General features: G+C 45.0%; 1 protein-coding gene across 1 annotated transcript in view; it reads right to left on the reverse strand.

The window, feature by feature from the left end:
• SGCG (sarcoglycan gamma) overlaps positions 1 to 3,151 on the reverse strand; it is a 137,920-nt gene extending 134,769 nt beyond the window's left edge. The window contains exons 1-2 of the mRNA XM_054164601.1: positions 2,711 to 3,151; positions 153 to 218 (exon numbers count right to left, since the gene is read on the reverse strand). The gene's annotated coding sequence lies outside the window, so the exon portion shown is untranslated. The remainder of the gene's footprint in view (positions 1 to 152; positions 219 to 2,710) is intronic.
• Between the last annotated feature and the right edge of the window lie 3,452 nt (positions 3,152 to 6,603).

The following is a 6,603-nucleotide window of genomic DNA, read 5'->3' on the forward strand; positions in this document are numbered from 1 at the left end:
CTATTCTTTTTTCCAAGTATACCTTCACCTCAAATCCTCAAGGGAAACATGGTAGCTTAGTATTTATGGCAAAATTCATGTTCCAAACACCCTCAATTCCTGAATTCCTTCTCTTTTTTTCTTCTGTTACTAAACTTCCCACACTTTCATACCTTAATGGCATTTGACATGTCTCCTTTGCTTCACCTGGCCATTTTCACTGGTTAAGATTTCACATGCTGTAAAAGAGTATTTGTTCGACACAGTTACATTTAAGCTCCTAACTTCTAACACAAGTTCAGCTTTTGATAGCAATAGCTACATACAATCTGGACACGTTATCAAAACAGAAAGCTTTTTAACAAACCTTTTTGCTTTGGTACATTCTACAAAGGTAAAATTCCTTACCCCACCTATGCATAGCTTAAGCACTACTGTATCAACAGTACATTTGTGAGTTTAACTGAGAGGTTGCTATGAAGAAAATTAACTCAAATACCTGTCTACAGAACTGAGCACTAAGTCCATAAGCATCCAAGCATTATATCTGTACTCAAAATCTTAAATTAGACCCTACATTACACTCTTTCTTCCCTCTTAGTCACAACCTAGCAGTCATTTTACAAGCAATACATTCACTTTCACAAAAAAAACCCCACCTTGAAAAGTTAGTCAATGACAGTTTAGAATGACACTTTCTTTTACTGCACTACACATGCTCATGCCTAGGCTAACCAAGTTTTAACTGTCATGCTGTCAAGAAAAATGGTAATTCCCTAGTCATATCTACTTTTAAAAGTGAGAACTACAGGATATTTTACAATAGAAAACTGTTTCATATGCTTAATAAATCTGCCACTTGCATGAAAGCCCAGAGAGATGTTACATTTGAAGCTGACAATGAAAAAAACCCCAACAAACAACAACCAAAAAACCCCAAAGAATAAAACACACAAAAGTGGGAAGGATTTTATACATGCCTGTATTTCTCTTTCCTCAGCTCTCCCTCATCATAATGCAATATAAAAGTCCATTAATAAAAAAATGAAAATACATAAAGAAGTGTGAAAGCTACATTGGATCACAAGCTGTTATATTCTTAGGGAATATAACTGAATGTTTATTATCAAATAACCGAATGTTTATTATCAGAAGCCCCAAACTGAAAAATTACCTTAAGTATGCTGCCTTACCAACATCCAACGAACAATCACATGCACCAGCTGCAGTAACAGATGCATGTCGCTCAATATAGTTTTTGAACACTCCCCTAAATTTGTTTGCAAATTTGTTATAGTTAAAAAAACCACAACCCACCAACAACAAACCCCCCAACCAAAAATCCAGATATACTTTTCTGATCTAACAAAATTAAGCTCACTGCATTTAACTTTTTCCTTTGGCTTTGCAAAGAGCATTGTGGGATTATCTTGGTACTCGAAAAATTTGGAAGTAAAACAGAACTGTAGCTGGTAATTCCTAAATTAGATTACCTCTGAATTAACCAGAGGAGTTAGTACAGAACATTCTCTCTAAGTGGACCTCGCCTTATTTGAAATTACTTAAATCTTTTCATTCTCAGGGCAGTCTGCAATGTGCAGTTCTTTGTCTGGGCTGGTAATGAGGATGGCTTTTGAAGGTATATACTTTTTGCTTTCCTTTAAGATGGTTCAATACTGGTTTTTCACTTCTTAGCAAAGATACTTAGAATTTCTGTGGGACACTCTGTTCCCTTTTTATTCCTTAAATGATTTTGTGAAAACTAAGCAAAAAATACAGATCTGGTTTATTTGCCTTTACATAAAGTATGAGCAAAGGGGGAAGAAAAAGACTGTGGGAAAAAAAAAGTGGGATTGAATCTCCAACAGTGTTCATTATAATGCACACACTTCATTGAAATCTTAGTCCACAACGTTCACTTAAAAAGCTCCAGCGAAATGAGACAAAAAGAAGAGCAGTGCATACAACACAGACTGAAGTCTCAGGTGTACTGCGATGCACCTCCTTCTGCTCAGACTGTGATGTTTGTTTTCTTTTCCTAAACATCTCTAGGATGACACAAGGAGATAATCAAATTTCACAGAAGACTAGAATGTGGCTATTAAAGATGCCGACATTATACCTCTACGGATACTTAATCCTACCTCTCCGTAACAAATGGCAACTAAACACGCAAGAGTGAAACAAGTTGCGTGAACTGCTGGCAGCATCACTCCTGCCAGGCGAAGGGAAGCTGCAGCACCCACCACCCACCGGCAACAGCGTCCTGTGCCTCCCAACAAAAAGCTGCGCCCCCTCCCCACGCAGCGCCCGCCCCGTTCTCACCTCCCGCGGCTATCCGCTCCCTCTTCTCTCTGCCCCTTACCCCCGCTGCAAACTTTCTGCTGTCCACAGCACCGCCGCTGCCGGACCGCCGGCACCGAGGCACGGGAATCCCAGCGGCACAAAAGCCACTCCTCGGCCCCTCCGCACCTCGACCCCAGCGGGAAAAGCTGAGCCCCAGGAACCCGAACCGAGTTTCCAGAGCACGAAGCGGGTCGTAGTCAATAAACCGATCTGCAACCCTACACCGAGAACTGCCTCCTCGCCTTCCTTCTCTGCCCTTCGCCTCTCTGCAGGCGGTACAAGGCTTAACTCTTCGGATGACACTTGCCCTCTCCTGGCACTTGAGGCGGGCCGGGCCCGGGGCGAAGCGCGCTCTGCTACGGGGGAGGTCGTGCGGGGCGGCTACCTGATATCCCCGCTCGGCTGCAGGGCAGAATCCCCGCGATCCCCTTCATGCCCAAGAGGCTGACGAACCCGCCCGGAGGCACAAGTCTTCATCCAGCTTCCTTCCCGCAGGCAGCACCCCCTTCCCTTGTCCAGGCGTCCGGGTGCTGGGCGGGCGCCGCTCTCGCAGCCTCGCCCGCGCGGCAGGGAGAGGAGGAGGAACGGCGGGAGGGCGGAGAAGAGGCCGAGCCGGGGGCGGGAGGCGACCCGTGGCCTCCCTCCTCTCTCTCTCTCTCCCGCTGCCACCGCCCCGCGCTCGTGTCTCCCTCCACGCGAGGGAGGGGGGAGCCCCACCCCAACGCGCGCGTCTTGCTTGCACCCTGCTCGGGGCAACAGGCACCCGGCGCGGCCCCACCGCTGCCAGCGCCGTGTCTAAGCCAGGGCCCGGGACGGCGAGGCACAGGGGACCGCCGCTGCACCACCGCTCTGATACCAAGCTGCAGCCCTGTCACCCCGTCTTTCGCGGGTAGGAAGAGCAGGGAGCAGCCGGGCGCCTCTGGAGGGCGTCCCCGTCCCGCTTGGCGTTCCGCAGAGTGCGCAGGCGCGGGGGCTGTTGGCCGGCGTGGCCGCAGGCTCAAGTTCTGCTGGAGCACGAATGCGGCGTCAGTCTGGTCCGTACCCGAGGAGGTTGAGGGAGTGTGGGGTTTGAAAACTTGAAAGAAGAAAAGTTTGGAAGAAGAAAAATGGATCTGATAGATTTGGGAATAAAATAGTAGGGGGTTGTCTATGACAGACAAGAATGACTTGCAGATTCAGAAGACAGGCTGGACAGATGGGCAGAGTCCAACATGATGTCATTCAACAAGTCCAAGTGCCGGGTGCTGCACTTTGGTCACAGCAACCCCATGCAGTGCTGGTTGGAGTGGCTGGAGAGCAGCCAGACAGAATGGGACCTGGGGGTAGTGGTTGACAGCCAGCTGAACATGAGCCAGCAGTGTGCCCAGATGGCCAAGAAGGCCAATGGCATCCTGGCCTGCATCAGAAATAGTGTGGCCAGCAGGAGCAGGGAAATCATTGTGCCCTGTATTCAGCACTGGTTAGGCCACAGCTTGAGTCCTATGTCCAGTTCTGGGCCCCTCATTTTAAGAAGGATGTTGAGACTCTTGAACATGTCCAGAGAACGGCAACGAGGCTGGGGAGAGGTCTCAAGCACAAGCCCTATGAGGAGAGGCTGAGGGAGCTTGGCTTGTTTAGCCTGGAGAAGAAGAGGCTCAGGGGAGACCTTATTGCTGTCTACAACTACCGGAAGGGAGGTTGTAGCCAGATGGAGGTTGGTCTCTTCTCCCATGCAATCAGCACCAGAACAAAAGGACAGAGACTCAGGCTGCACCAGGGGAAGTTTAGGCTTGAGGTGAGGAGAAAGTTCTTCACAGAGAGAGTTGTTAGCCATTGGAATGTGCTGCCCAGGGAGGTGGTGGATTCACCGTCCCTAGGGGTGTTCAGAAAGGGATTGGAAGTGGTGCTTGGTGCCATGGTCTAGTAGTCATGAGGTCTGTGGTGACAGGTTGGACTGGATGATCTCTGAGGTCTTTTCCAACCATATTGATTCTATGGTTAATATTTTTCTGACAAATTTTGCAACAAGAATATTCATGAAGGCAGATAGGAGTGAATACTAGGGGTAACTGAAAAGGAGAAGAGAGTAGGAAAAGGTCAGAGAATGAGTGAGAAATTGTATAATGTAAGTGGACAAAGGTGGCACCATTTATACACAAAGAGAATCATAGGATAATGGCTATGGGGAAGCCAAAATATTCCATGTCTTGGGAGGAAATGCATGTGAAACTTAGATTATGGATATGGAGTTAAAATGTGGCTGCCTCATCACAGAGGTCGGAAAATGAACCACTGAGGAAGGGATTCTGTTTTAAAAGGGATTTTAATGAAGAGTAATATTCATGAGTAGAAACATTGGAAAAGTGGGAAATGAGCACAGCAGGAACTGTTGGACAAGAAAGGACTTGGTGATCAAAAGAACAAGTCACAGATTGAAAGAGCTAGCAAATCTGAGCAGAACATATGGAAGTATTCAGCTGAAAGAAGTGGAAGTATTGATTGTATGTGTAACAGAAATTACTCCGTCCATAAAATTTACAATAATTGTGCAATATATTGTGCTATTTTCTGGCAAATCCTCCTGTCCCACATGGGTAGCAGAGTTGGAGTCCAGCTCACCTTTATAACTGGTATAGCAAAATGGATCCTAAACATCCAGAGCAGCATGTCATCCTAGCCCACAGAGAACTGAATTGAGTTTCGACTTCTAACCAACCCAATTTGAAGCACATATAGGCATGCAGATTCATTGCTTTTAATGTCTGCTGATGTGAAGAGAAGTTCATGCTACTCAACTGAGCTGCTGGTGGCAGCTTCATTAATGTCTACCGCCCCTCAAGTGGAAAATAACTGGTGTGATGTACACACTGGGATACATAAAGCTGGAGCAGGAGTTCCTGGTTTTACACTGAAGTTTGTCAATGAAGTATTTACTGCAGAAGTGAGAAGAGGAAATGCTGAACATGAAGTTCATCTTTTCATATAGATTATCATTTATGTGTGGAATAACCCCTTCCCTCACTGACTCCCAGCAACTTTTTCAGTCAGTCTCATACCAGACCCAGCCCCTTGTATCTCAGCTATTCTGGAACCACTCTAGTGGACTGTCATGAACTTGAGTCTAACACAAAACTTGTGTTGTATGAGTGATTTACAATAATCAAAAGTATTGTAGGCACAGAATAGCATTAAATAAATAAATTTTAAAAGCTAGTCTGCTTTAATGTTGAACCATGTAATCCATATCTTTCCCTTTGCTTTTTCATCTTGATTTCTGCCCCTTCTTGTGCAGAATCTTCCTTCTTCTTGTGGCTTATCAATCCTACCACTGTAACAATGTCTAAAAATAATTTTAAATATTTTGTAGGTATAGATATTTTTACAAAAGTTGTTACCAGAGATCTGAAGGATGATACTTAGCAGCCATCTCTTGCATAAAAAACCATCTGCCAGTCTGAACTTCAAGGTGTGGTTGTGGTAATGAAAATCATAATGTTTAGCTGGTTGTTCATAGGAGTTGGAAGGTCCCTAGGAGTTACCTGTGGAGCTGCTGCTGTTAGGTGTCTGAGTTTGAGATAAGGTACTTCAAATAATTTTCCTGGATACCTTAGCAATTTAGAGCAAAATCAGTGGAAAATTCAGCCATTTTCTTAAAAGTATTTACTTGCTGAGATACCATACTGTAAGTGGATTTGTACATCCAAAATATGATTTTAGAAATCACGGTGCAAGTAAAACGCTCACAATGCATTTTAATCAGTGGGACAGCAGTAGAATTTGATATGTTTATCACCTAGACTCAACGGCAGTAGTAACTCGTGCACAAGAATCTCTTCCACAGAAAATGAAATATCGTATTATTGATAGCAACTATAACAGCCCTGAAGAAAACTCATTTATTTTGAGTGACTTTGTATTCACTTGTTTCTGAAGACATTGTTTGTACAGTGAGCGAGATATGAGTGGAAAGACATTTGGCTTTGTAATGAGCTGGCTAACACATTGATTTGGTTTTGTGGCATCTGTACCATCATGTAAACAGTTCACCTTCTCCTTCCTCACCTGTCCCCATCCCCCAGCTCCCCTCACTGGCTGTGTTGCTTATGTCTTTTTTTGGATTCCTACTCAGCTGTAACAGAAGCTAAATGACTTTCCCAATAAAGAAACTCAAGGTCAGAGATGGGAATAGCTCATACTGACAACATGCACCCACCTGTACTCAGCTGGTTCAAAGCAGCTTATTCATTGTTCTCTAAAGATACAACCTTTGGGTTATTGTATGACTTCTCACTGTGCTGT

The sequence above is a fragment of the Dryobates pubescens genome, chromosome 10 (assembly GCF_014839835.1).
Source record: "Dryobates pubescens isolate bDryPub1 chromosome 10, bDryPub1.pri, whole genome shotgun sequence".
Lineage (NCBI taxonomy): Eukaryota > Metazoa > Chordata > Aves > Piciformes > Picidae > Dryobates > Dryobates pubescens.